The 13465-nt window shown below is 37.2% G+C and overlaps 1 long non-coding RNA gene across 1 annotated transcript in view; it reads left to right on the forward strand.

Moving 5' to 3' along the window:
- The window catches only part of LOC113956619, a 43953-nt gene that overhangs the window by 21630 nt on the left and 8858 nt on the right, over positions 1-13465 (forward strand). The window contains exons 4-5 of the long non-coding RNA XR_003530903.1: positions 5829-5962; positions 8355-8522. This is a non-coding gene — a long non-coding RNA (uncharacterized LOC113956619). The remainder of the gene's footprint in view (positions 1-5828; positions 5963-8354; positions 8523-13465) is intronic.

Raw genomic sequence — 13465 nt, forward strand, 5'->3', positions numbered from 1 at the left:
CACTGTTCAACAGAGAAAAAAATCTCAGGTAAGCAAACATTTAGCAAAATGCTAGATCTGTCCAGTGATCACATAAATATATGGCTGTATTATACAACCATATGTTTCATTGCTCTAATTATTGCAATCTAACAGTAACATTCACCATCCTATCTATTTTTCCTTAAAACCGAAAGAATAGTTGGTGGTGTGTAATTCTATAGGACAGATTTGAATATGGAAACTTGGATACTGGTTAATTGAGAGCATTTGAAACTTGAATCTAAATGCTTTTAAAAAAAAGTCATGCCATTTTTTTGTTTGACACTAATTTTCTACCCAGCATGTATTAGCAATGACTGAAATTAGCTCCCAGTGAATTGTAGTTAAGCTATTTTATGCCATCTGCAAGGAGTTTCTGATGGAAGCTCTATCTGTTGTGTTGTGTTTTTTCTTTTTTTTTTATTTTTAAATTTAATTCTCCGAGAGTTTAGAGCTCACAGAAGGTGGAGTTGACTGCCTTGTAGACTTCCAGCTTCAAAATACAAATACAGCATCACTAGTGGAGTTTCCACCGTGACAGGTCTTTGCCCTGACCTAGAGATACAGATTTAAGCTCTAACCTGGTATTAATTCCTACAGTCTCACTGCATTCAACTAATCCAAGGAACTGGAGGTTTACACCAGGGGAGGGTTTGGCCACCACTCCAAAGTGGAAGTGTGTTTTATGGGTTCATCTGTGAAAGCCTAATCAGACCAAGATCTGTGTGGGTTGGCTCACCATGGTGCTTTTGTAGGACCAGGATCTCACTCCTCACAACCCAGACCAGGCTCCCCAGGGCAGTGGTCATGGCCCCAAGCCTGCCAGAGCTCAGGAAGCCTTTGGACAATGCTCTCAGGCACACACATGGTGTGACTTTTGGAGTTGTCTTGTGCAGGGCCAGGCATGGGACTTGATGATCCTTGTGGGTCCCTTCCAACTCAGGATATTCTGTTATTCCATGGTTCTAACCTTCCCACTGAACTGATATCAGTAACCAGGATTGCCATAGTGTCGGGTCTGATGCCTGGATTCACGTTACAGGCCTTCACCAGAATCTCTTTGTCTTGCCAAATCTGTGCTTTGTACTTTATTGGATTTTCTCAGATCGTATCCAAGTATTTCTTAAGTATTAAAGAGTATATGAAAAAAATAATCAGAACTACATTGCTGCTAGGTTGGTAGTTGTGTACTTACCTTCTGTAATATTTTTTTTTTAACCTTGGACTTCAGAAGTTTAAAATTTCTATGAAATCTGCGTGTGCTAAATTATCATGTGTTAGATGATACTTACTGTGCACACATTTTGAACCATATTGCGTACTGGGATCTAATAATTCTCTAAAAACTATGGAAAATATCCTGGAAAAGAGGGGTGATACTTTGAGCTTTGGGCATGCTAGGGTTTCTCTCAGAAATCTGAATCAGAAAGATTAAAGTGTAAAATTACAAGAGCTCTGTGTTTTCAGATCAGGACCTTTACCAAGCAAGCAGATTTGCAGTGGTAACATAAAGGCAGCATTCGACCTTCTCCACCATTCTCCACCCCTTATAAAGGAAATACATTATGGTGGCTAGTTAGTATTCATAAGAAGTCACTAAAGAGATGATTTGCCTTGGAATAAATATGATTGAATTAGAAATGCATAGTACTGATACCCTGACCTCAAGTAAATGGGTTCCTTATTTATAAAAATGTACTTAGATATACTTCTCTGTTAGGCTGTTAATTGTGTTTGGATATTAAGTAAATATGTAACTCAATTCCAAGAGTAATTGAAAGGTTTTATATAGGAAGATGAAAGGGGAATGGCACTTCATTCAGACTTTTGAATAAACTAATCAGACTACTCTGAAAACTGATATATATTCGCATTTTAAAAGATGAAATACAAAATGTGTCTGCTTTCTTATAAAGTAGATATTGTACGGTAGAACTCTCATTGAGTAGATCTGTTATTTTTAGGGATTTAATTAAAGATGATTGTAGATTGTCTTCTGTAAGGAATTAATATTCAGCTTTGGCAACGCTGTTTCTTTAACACTGTTCTGCAGTTAACGTTTCTAAGCTCTGAAACAACTGCTAAAGTAGTTGAAGTAAGTAAATAAGTAATAAAAAGCACATCAAAGTAGTTATGATGAGACAGCCAGATGGCAGAGAATTGCAGTTCTTGCTGTAATTTTATCAAAATTACTATTGTCATGGCATGTTAGTTTTCATAAGAATTTGTACAGTCACTGATCTTATACAGACAAATTAATTTCAGGTTCTCTCATGTGTAGTCGCATATCAGCTATACTTGAGCACGCACAAAGGAAAATTAAATAATCATAGTCACATAAACTTGAAAAGCGGCACAATTTAAGTTTACTATTCCATAACGTCTTGGGATCAGTGATCATTTTTCTTATGGTAGACTCAATTTGATCTACAGCAGTTCTGCCATTATATGGTTTCTGCTGCATTTAATCTTCATTATGAAAAGATATAGTATCACCTAATAGGGTGGAATTAGTAGTAATGCACAAGCGTTGTAATAATTCCTCCGAGTTATATCATTTGGTGGAGTTTCATACTTTTACCTCTCACATAAAGCTACTGGGACGAAAATAATTGAACCATTTAAGTTTCATAAATATGTTATCATTACATGTTCTCTTCTTTGGTAAAGGATACCCTTTATGTGTCTTATAAACGCTTGCAGGGGAGAAAAGATTGAGCGTTGCATACAGTGAGCGTGTAATCTGAATTTGATTTGAATCCCAGGCAGGATAATGGCAGTTTGTTTCCCCAGAGGAGGAAGCCCCGTGGCAGATCACGAGGGGATTCCTCTACTGAAGCTGGGCTTTTCAGGCAAACAGTTTTTCCTACTGTTTCTATCACTGCATGATTACATGTGAAGCCCTCCCCATTAAGAAATGGTGGGTAGAACAGGTGTGTAAGCATATAGAATTTAAAGTACTTTTAAAATTCATATGGTCTGGCTGCAGGAGATATCTGTTGTGTCCTTAGTCAATTTAAGGCAGCGTAACTAAAGACTACTTTTTTTTTTTTTTGTTACTGGTCCCGTGACTTTAGGTCTAACTTTTCAAAGATTCTTATTTCTCTGTGTTGGCACATGAGCTCCTCAATAAAAAGAGCTGAAAAAGCTTATGGAGAAATAATCAGACTGATGGTGACAGATCTTGATGTTGCTGGAAGCTCATCAGTTTTCTTTGTAATACCAAGGAAAACAACAGAAGTAGAGGAAACTTAAATCTCAGCTACTTTGGCGAAATTTTATTTACTGCAATACAAAATCGGAGTAAGGAGGCAAACTTAATGATTCTGTTTGATCAGATTTCTTTTTCCACCCTTGTGGAGCTCCCCAATCTATCTATACAGTCAAATTAGATTCAGAGGTTTGTGCCTGTTGTTCTCATTGATGTCAAAATACTCTAAGAGGATGTTTGAATCACTGAAATACGTTAAATTCTAGTGGTTGTGTGGCGAATGTGTCATCACAAGAATGTGCCAAAATACAATGGAGGCATAACAGCAAATGAGATTATTTCTACATAAACAGTTTGTCATTGATATATCTGAGAGAGTTCATTTGGCAGGGGAGGTAGTTATTCCCATGATTCCAAGAGCAATTGCATTTTGGTGGGCAGGTTGTTTCATTTTAGCCCACGTCTGACTTCACTTGTGGATCTGTCCAAGTAACAGAAGTTCTGCTGGACCGCTAGAGTTTGTTACTGAATGGATTTTCCTGCTGCTACAGGGTGAAATATGTTTTATCCACAGAAGCTTTGTCATGTACTGTGTGCAGTTTTTATTCTGCTCCTTCACTTGCATGTGGTTTCCAGCCTGCAGATCATCTGCAACTTACATGTGCAGAGTGGAAAAAAAATTCCAAGAATATGTTGATTTTTGGTGAACTGATAGTATGTTTTCTTGAGGTGGTAATCAATACATAGAAAGCTGATATTATACTGTAAAATGAAGCTGTGTTCAACCCCGCTTTAATCTCATGTATATTTATGCAAAAAAAACGAACCAAAAATCACTCTAAGGAATGACAATGATTTGATGAGATTATTTTAATTTAAAACAGTGACGATAAATACACAAAACCTAGTGACACGATTGAAACAAATCCCTGCCAGAGAAAACTACCAGAAATAGAATAGTTGAAAACCAGCATTGAAACACCTGAAGGGGGAGGGAAGATCGAAAGAGAAAAAGGAAAAATTAAGCAAGTAATAACATGAGCAGCTGGAGAGAAAAAGAGAAACAAAATAGCAGTTGACGAGAGAAAGAAAAGAAAAAAAACCCCACATTTTGTTCAAAACCTGTTATTACCAAGAAACAATTTTCAGTGTGGCTAAAAATCATGTTTAACAACACATCCAAGGCTTAATTCATTGAACACCCGAAAGCCATGAACTTCTCTTCTTGGAGGTTAGTGAAAAGAGTTTTAATCCTGTAGTTTTTTCCTGTTAAGCTGTGTAAAATTTAAATAGTATTTATTTCAAACAAATGCTTATGTTTAGCTGTTGTTTGGTGGATAAATTATTGGTAGCAATGGAAAATAAACAACAGGGAACAAATAATCTTAGTACAGGGGACAAAGTGTCACCAGCATGTTCCTGGATACTGATTCAGTGAACATATATTTTAATATGTTTAGGGTTTTTTTAAAAGAATTAATAATTGATCTTGGGAAATATTATCTAAAAAAAATTGTACATGGGATCCATACCATGAATGACTTTTAATTTGTCCCAAAGAATCCTGAAGAAGTCAAGGTGGATCCATGTTTGAACCTACAGGATTGAGGTTTATCTGTGTCTTCGTGCTGGTGTGTATATCTAGTAGTTTGACTACTACTACTACTTCTAAAACCTGCTAGAATTACTCTTATATTCCACTTATCTCTTCTGTTCTCTGCATCACCTGCTGTTGTTCTGAGGCTGAGAAGAGGTATGGATTTGCCTTCTTTAAAGACAAGACTGTAAAGTAGTGCCATCCCATTTGAAATCAGTTGAAACAAATTTAGCAACAGGGTGGAGCACATCCGATCTACTGTAGGAGATCTGAAGCAGATGTTTCCAGCTCTTGAGTGACTCTTCTTGGAGAATCCATGTCCAGTTTAGAAGACTTCTCAGGGAAGTCTCCTGGTGATTCTTCTTATTTGATCTAAAGAACCCCAAACAAACCCACAACAAAATGAAACCAAACTTTCCTGTCCTTTTCTTTCTTTATGAATAATTGTGAGGTCTGAGGCTTAGGGGTACTGGAATGTGTCTTGTATAATTGAAGCACCTTTATGCAGTTCTATTAATTAGCTTAGTTATGTTGGATTTTTCTTTCAGAGTGTTTCCTGAAGAAACAGGGGGAACTGGGTCATTGCAAATACTTGACTAGGTGCTGTTTGATTAGCTGGAAAATTTCTCCTAGAAAGCATTTAGTTTAAATAGGGAGAACTCTTCCAAAATGCTTATTAAGGGGGAAAAAAAAAAAGAAAGAAGAAAAAATTACAATACAAACAAGCAAAACCAAAATTCCCAACCAAAACCAACCACAAGATAAATCTAATTTCTAGCAAAACCAACTGATGTGCAAAATTGATGATAAACAAGCACATTTTGGCTTCCTCACACAAAAGCTGTGTTAGTCCTGTAAATGTTGCGCTGCTCGTGTGTTTCTGGAGAAGGCAGGATTTGCAGCCGTCGTTTATGGAAATGGCTTTGCCCCTCAGCTCTTCCTCCTGGCATTTTTTGAGAGCAGCAGGGCAACTGTCAATGATGATCAAACTTTCTTCAGGAGAGGCCACACAGAGGATCTTGGGCTCACAAAAGGAACAGCCGCCTTCTGCCAATGGATGGTGCCCTGGAGGAGAACACGGGAAGCAGCAGCAAATAACGTCAGTGGTAAGGAAGCAAAGGAAGCTGTGGAAGGTGTGTTTTAAAAATACTGCTTTTTTTCAGCGTGTTCAGTGTCAGAAAAGTATATAAGTACTTACCTTTATACACAACACACACTTCTATATATTTTTTTTTTTTTTACCTTTTGTACACAAATATGTAGTTTTTTAGGTTGAGGGCTAAAAAGCAATTTTTGGTTTGTTTTGTTTTAGCAGAGGACCTCATTTAGGAAAAAAGCCAAGTCCAATAGCTATTTTCTTTCAAAATGATTACTGCTTTGTCAAGATGTGTATTGTCAGAGTACCTAACACTGATTATTAATTACTGGAATAACCAGTTCCTGATGTGGTAGAGCTTTAAGCAGGAGCCAGAGATCACAGCAATGGACAGTGAGATGCAGGGAGACAGCCCTCAATGTCTCTGTGCATTACACTTTATTGGCCTTGTGGCCGGTTGCAGAGTTGCCTGCTTGCTGTTCCTGAGGGAAAAATATTTTTAGACATGTTAAATGAAGCATACTCGTGTTGTTTATTTTTTTTTTTAAGGTCCAGAAGTACACATAGCACTTTACAAATGTGTACCAAATCAGAGTTCCTGCCCTTGTAAGCACCTGATGGACAAAAAAAAAAAATCCTTTAACTGTATGGACTATCTAGCAACAGCTACTTGGAAACAGCAGAGAGGGACAAAAAAACCATCCTCCTTACTTTCTTTCACCAGCTACACTAACACAACACATAATTTCATTGTGTTGTATTTATCATACCAGTTATTTGCAGCAGGACAAAAAGACACTCTTAGTCATTGTGGTGGTTTGGTTGTTTTTTCCACAAATTATTCTAATTTTTAAAAGTTACATATGTAGGCTACCCATTAAATTGGCCATTATATTCCTTGCAACAAGGCTTTATCATCCAACTAAGAGACAACTTGTGTACATTTTCATCTGCAGAGACAACACCCTGAGTGAATCATTTATGAGAGGGTACATGCCATCCTTAAATAAGTTCTCAATGCACAGATATGCACTTGGGGCACATATACACACTTTTAAATTTTATTTTAGACTCTCACGAGTACCTGTGCTGCTTGTGTTGCTTTATAGCTTGTGTGACAACATGACTTCTGGGCCCTTAGGCAATGCAGAGAGAGAATTCAGACAACTGCTGATCCTTCCTTCACTGTCAAGAGGGTTTTTTTCCTAAGAATTCCCCAGTCAGTTGTTTAGGGACTCAGATCCTCAAGTTTAGTATTTCTGACTTCAAGAGTACAGTGTGGGGGTTTTTTTTCAAAGCACCAGGGGCACGTTAACTTCTGAGTAAAACACTCAGGGATGTGCAATGCCCTGTTCATCAGGAGGGATGAGGTAGCTCCAGCAAAGCACTCCTACCTGATGGTGTGCAGCAATGACAATTTTGGAGTCCTTCTGAAACATTTAGTTCATACTCCAAAATCTATATCGTATCCTTTTCTGCATTCTTGCAAATGGTTTTGAAATGACTTCCTTTATGGTTTTATTGAAGTAGTCATAATTTGTTAACAGAGGGTATCTACTGTCCTGTCCAACGCTTTCTTATTGATTTTGCAGTGAACACAAATTGTTTAATTGGATATTTTAATTAAGAAAAGAATGTATTGGACTACTTTTAGAAAATCTACATAATTTAGTATGAACAGATTCCAAAGAGTTTCTCTTAGGCTTTATAGCCCTTTTGAGTGAATGAAATAGAAAAAAAAATCAAGAACATGAAGGAACGTTACTGACAGAATATCCTTGAAGTAGCTAGAATTTCATGGAGGCACAGAACAGAAATTGTGGTGAGGAGGCTACAATTTCTGAAGTATTTGAGAAACAATTAAGCATCAGGTCTACATGCATGTTCATACTGTAAATGGGAAATTTCTTCCAAGCCTAACCTACTTGTTATATTACTTAATATAAGAAAGTAATATAAGTAATGGCTTTTATAAAGCCATTACATTATTTTTTTTTTTAACTTTTCTGTTTTGCAAGAAAGCAACTAGGTGCTTACTAAAGTATACAACTCACTCTTTGTGGTTTTTATTAAAATTCCCAATAGAATTAATGTATATCTATCCTTTGTAGTATATTTGCGTATTGAAAGTAAACATATTTTTTAAAAAAATTAGAGATATATACTTTAAAATGAAAATTCTTTTCAAGCTTCTTAACAACCTTTGTCTGTTGCACATGAGAACAGAGAAGGTTCTTCTTGGGGAAGTGTAAGCCCTGATCTGTACCTCTCCTTTTGCAGCCAAAGCAAAGACAATCAGATGGAAACAATTTTCTTCCTGTTTTTATCACAAGAGCATACCTATTGTTATAAACTAGTTAAGCTTTTGCCATGTTTGAGAAAAGACACATGCCTACTTCTCTTCCCAAGTGTGTATCATCTCTGCTCAGTTCCCAGGCTTGTAGAGACTCTCTCAAACACCTCAGGACTTGCCTGGATGCAGCTCCCCAACGCTTCTTAAAACAACTGTGTCTGAGGAGGTGTGAACTGACAGGAAGGAGCAGGATGAAAAAGTGGAAAAAGAGATGGTGCTTGAAGCAAATTTCTTCCATCCTACTGTAAGTCTGGAGCAACCTCTGAGCTACTGAGTCACTGAGTTTTATATAAACATTCTCTTCTGTAATCTCTTTGTAATTTTCACTTCTTGTGATTTTTATCCTTCTGTGAACATTGCCTTCCTGGCTGGTCACATTAATCAAGAGGAACTCATGATGTTCAGGCACTCGTGATATAATGGTTTCACAGAGACCAGGCAGCTCATTTGATTATAAAAAGATCTTATTATTATTATTATTGTTGTTATTTAAGTCATCCAACCATTCATTTAATCTGAAAGGTCCAAAGCATAAGTGTTTTCAAATTCAGGGTCTGCCTGGATGAATTAAACTGTATACCAAGTTGGAGGTACCAGAATTCTGGAATCCTCAGAGTTTTGGTTAATTATTTTAGGTCTGATTTTTCTTGGTCATGTTCTACTATTAGAAAGGCTGTGAAATTTTTATTCTGCCCAGCCCCCTGCCTTTCAGGGTGCTTTTTGATTTCCCTAGCAGACATCTAAAGAATTTGTCAGAAGAAATGGGGGAATAACTTGATAGAACATACTGCTGTTGCAAATTATGCTTTTTCTCTTTTTTTGGTACTTCAGACTTCTTTTAAAGAAAGAGAAGTGGACTGTAGGTCTTTCATAACCTCAGGCAGGACACTCAAATCCACACATGATGTGCATGACTGGCCCCAAAGTCTAACTGCTTTTAAATTGTTCATAAACTGTATGACACTACTGTTACTGTACCATGAGCAGACACTTTAGCTTTGAAGGAGCTGACTAAAGCAGCTGCAGTGTGACAAAGCTCCATAGAATAAGCACAGCCTTGCTAACTAGACTTTTAAGGACATATTATTACTGCTAGCAAAGAATTTGATTTTCTGTAAAATAATTTATCTTAAGAAGAAAGACCTTCTGACAATGAAAATTCTCTGATGGGGTATGAAGACTTAATAACCCAAATTTAATGCAGTACTATCTAATTGGGAACTACTGCTGGTACTATGGTTCCATTAGCTCTAATCCCTAGAAATATCTGTCAGGCACTACTTAATTTTAAGTAATTTAGAAAATTATGTAAGTTATACATTGTCCCATTCTGGAAGGCGCTGCATCCCAAGCCATGTAAATTTAATTATGACTAAAACCAATATGTTACACAGAAATCAGTGTGCTGCACAGTAGGCAATGTTATAAAATGAACTGACTCCAACGAGAAGACACTCAAATATATTTTCTATATTCCATGCCTCTAGTTTTCTAGTATAATCTCAAGTGAAATTTGCTGCACTAGCCTTTTCAGAAATGGTAAAGTGCTGCAACTCCCTAGTATTAAACAGTCCTTAATGTCTTTCCTAAAAATGTTAGAGGAAGGAAAGAAAATGTAAAAGAAATCTGGAGTCCAAAAATAACTTTAACATGCTCTGTCTGTAATGTTTGGTACTTCTTTACTTGCTTCTGCTTAGAGTCCTCTGTCTCTCACCTGGGATAATTAGCAGTGTGCATATCCCATTCTGCTGAAATAAATGCCTCATTCACCTTTTGTGTCTTAATGATACCACAGGGTGAGCAAGTGCACTTCACGTTCTCTGTTTAATTTTTAAGGTTGGAAAACGCTCTTCTTCAGCAAAAGAAAGTGGTATTTGTAATGTTAGTTGGTAAAGCCTAAAAACTTCCTTAGGGGTTTTCACGGGCCATTGGGAGCAAATGCCCAGCTTGCAGGTCAAAATCCACAGCACTGCTAGAACCTATGTACGTAAAATCTGTTGTGCTCCATTGAACACTGTATTTTCTCCTGTCTTGTTTTGACATTACTCACAGCAAAACAGCCAAATCAATCTAGATGAATTCAATCCTTCCTGGGTGGAAAGCGGGAAAACTGTTAAAAATCCGTTACTTTGGAGAGATTTGTAACGCTCAAAAACGTATGGTGATCGTGTTTATTGTGGAGGGAGGGCAAAAATTCTGTTTGAAAGCTAAGAACCAGCTCTCTGCTAAGGATTCAGTGCTTTCAGGGAAAGCAGTATTGGCAACAATAGGCAGGTTTTATCTTTTTGCTAACTTCCCTTTTTAGGGTGGTGTGGCTTCTTTAAAGTTTCCAGATAGTCACGTGAAGTTCTTTCATGCCACAATTTTATGTTGTAAAACCAGTACTTGGCATCTGTGAGCGAGCTTGGAAGCGTTCAGGAAATCAAGAACAAGTCGGGAAAAGTGAGACACTCTTGTGCTCCCCCACAGATACGCAGTAGAGGCTTCCTAATACTTCCAAAGAGGAAACAAGCACAGAAGCACTTGCTAAGCACTGTGCATTGAGCTGTCACCTTCGATGTACCTTTGAAATACTGGCTGTTTCTTAAAGGGGAAGATGGAAACCAGAAAGTGTAGAGTTTCATTCGCGTAGACTTTGTCAGAAAGTGCGGCTGTGATATGATTTCTGTCAGAAACAATCTGCTTGAAATTTTTCTGTCTTTACTTTTGAACACGGAGTTGCTTGTCTGTATTCTAACCCTAGGTGATGGGATCTGCTGCCTTGTCAGATAACATTTGAGTTCACTCACTACCTGCTTGTTGACTAGTGCACAGACTCACTGTGGTGGCAGGGAAAGCCTTAAGGCTACTCAGCATCTGTCTCTTCTTGTAATTAGTTGCAGCCTTGTGTACAGAGCAAAACAGAGATTTTTTTTTTTTATATATATATATATTTTTTTTTTTTTCTGTGGAAGAGTAATGTGCACAGACAGGAGCTTTTAAACCGCAAAAGAGTTTGCTGGTGTTTGTCATTCTTCTTTTTCAAGAGGAAATAGCTTTTTACCTACTGAGAATAAAGTGTTGACATCCTTTTTTTTTCAAATTACACCAAGGACATAGATTTTTGGGAAAGCTAACCTTGACTGTAAATCTGAATAGACAATATTTCTGCTCTTACATTTGACACACCTCATATTTATGGGAGATAACTGGTGATCATGCTTCCTTAGACTCCTGCTCAGGTGATTTGTTGCCCCATGTAAGAGTGTGCTCTGCCACCTATCTGATGATTTCCATACTTTAAGCATCCACCACGTGCTCTCATCACTGAAGGCTACTCAGAGAGGCCTCCTTGAAACAAACTTCAAGAAAAAGACTTGTTAGAAGAAAGGATGGTTTTGAATACCTGAATGCCTGTTTCACACAACAACCATTGCATGAAGTTAAAAAGTGTGTGTGTGTGTGTGTATTCCTGGGATTTAGTTTTGTTTTTCATACAATGTCACAATTAATTTCTCACGGAGCTGTTGCTTGTGGTAGTTTGGTGTGAGAGCAGGAGACATACTCTGGGATTGTTAGAAGGATTTGATCTGGTGCTGTAGATTTGAATCTCTTGCTGCACTGTATTTTTTTTAAGTGTAAAAATTTGTCAAGAAAAAGAGCTGTGCGTTGTGATAATTCTTAAAATTTATAAAAAATGTGGGCAGTAGGTTGGTGTAATACACATGAATCATCATCCAAGATGTAAACCACCCCTAACTAATAAAGGTGGAAGCAAACTTTCTGCAGAGGAAAATCGTTCTCTAATTGCTTGTAGCCAAATTTCTTCTGCAGCAGCTGCCATCAGCAGTGGGACTTGATGGAGGTAAGTGTTGCTATGGTAGTCTCTAAATATTAGAATTTCAAAGACCTTATCCTCATCATTAACAGCAATGAGGTTTATGACATGAGAAAGAAAAACACATTTCTTCCATTTCTTACCCTTTTTAAGAGTAATCCTGCATGAGATATGATTTGGGTACTGTTTCTCTTAGAATGAACAAAATGCCATTGGGTTTGCATAAGTAATGTCAAAGTAAATGCATTATTTTAAAAAACAGTTCCCCGTATTAAAATATGTCATAAAGAGATCTCTAAATTTGTTTAGAGATTATTATTTAATATTAATTTTATATGAGAGCTGAACTAGACTTTTTCACTTAAAATTTTCAAGTAAGTTAAGCTACGTTTTTGATGTGCCTCAGCAAAGACAAACAGATTTCTAGATGGCCCTATATAGGTATCAGACTAAATTAATTACATAAGAATAATAAAATGAAAAAGTTTGATGTCCTTTTAAGATATTCAGTGAGTTTTGCTAAGTTCCTTAGAACTTAATGAATGTTTTCAAAGGTGGATTATGCACATGGGAGCCAAGATTCAAATCTTAAGTCAGTGGGAAACTTGGGAGAGTTTTAATCTGTACTGATTTCTTACTGTGTGGCACTTCTTACCATGCTCTGTGGCACTGGCAGCAGACTGGTTAAACAAATGTGCTTTTGTGATTAGAGAAATAAGATTCCAAGTAACCAGGTGTGAGCTCTTGCCTCTCCTGTACTGCTAAATGGACAGGAGACTCACATTAGGTGTTCTGGAGAAGTGGTTCCCAGTGTGTGGAACCCTGAGGGTTACTAAAGTAGTGATATGCTTTTCTTTCTTTTGATTGTGTTACTAGATAAAAGCAATTTTTTTAAAAACCCAGTAGTTTAATCCCACTTATTTTGGTAATGATTGAATGTTTATTCTATTAATTCATCTCAGTTAATTCTATGAAATTGGCTTGATGTTCTTGATGGCTTGCACTGGACAGGTAGAGGAGACAGAGCTCTCAGCAGTGTACCAAGAATAGTGCTGACTGACACATCTGATCACTGATTTCAGAGAAGGAATGGTGTTGTTTGTTCATCCCCCTGTCCAACACCTGTATTCTCATTTAGTTTCTGTGGCCTTATTCTGTGAAGCTCACATGCTTTACTTGGGAGTTTCCTACACAGACTTATTAGATTTCATTACCAGGCCTTTTTTTTTTTCCCTTTTAAATATCTGTATTGAATTTTTAAATTCTTTGTTTCAAGTTGCTGTTGTTCATCCTATCTCACACAGCACTCTGATAATCCTTTCTGTTGGTTATATCTTGGTCTGATAGATTTCTGGCCCCTTCTGTCATCT

The sequence above is a fragment of the Corapipo altera genome, unplaced genomic scaffold, assembly GCF_003945725.1.
Source record: "Corapipo altera isolate COAL_440 unplaced genomic scaffold, ASM394572v1 100, whole genome shotgun sequence".
NCBI lineage: Eukaryota > Metazoa > Chordata > Aves > Passeriformes > Pipridae > Corapipo > Corapipo altera.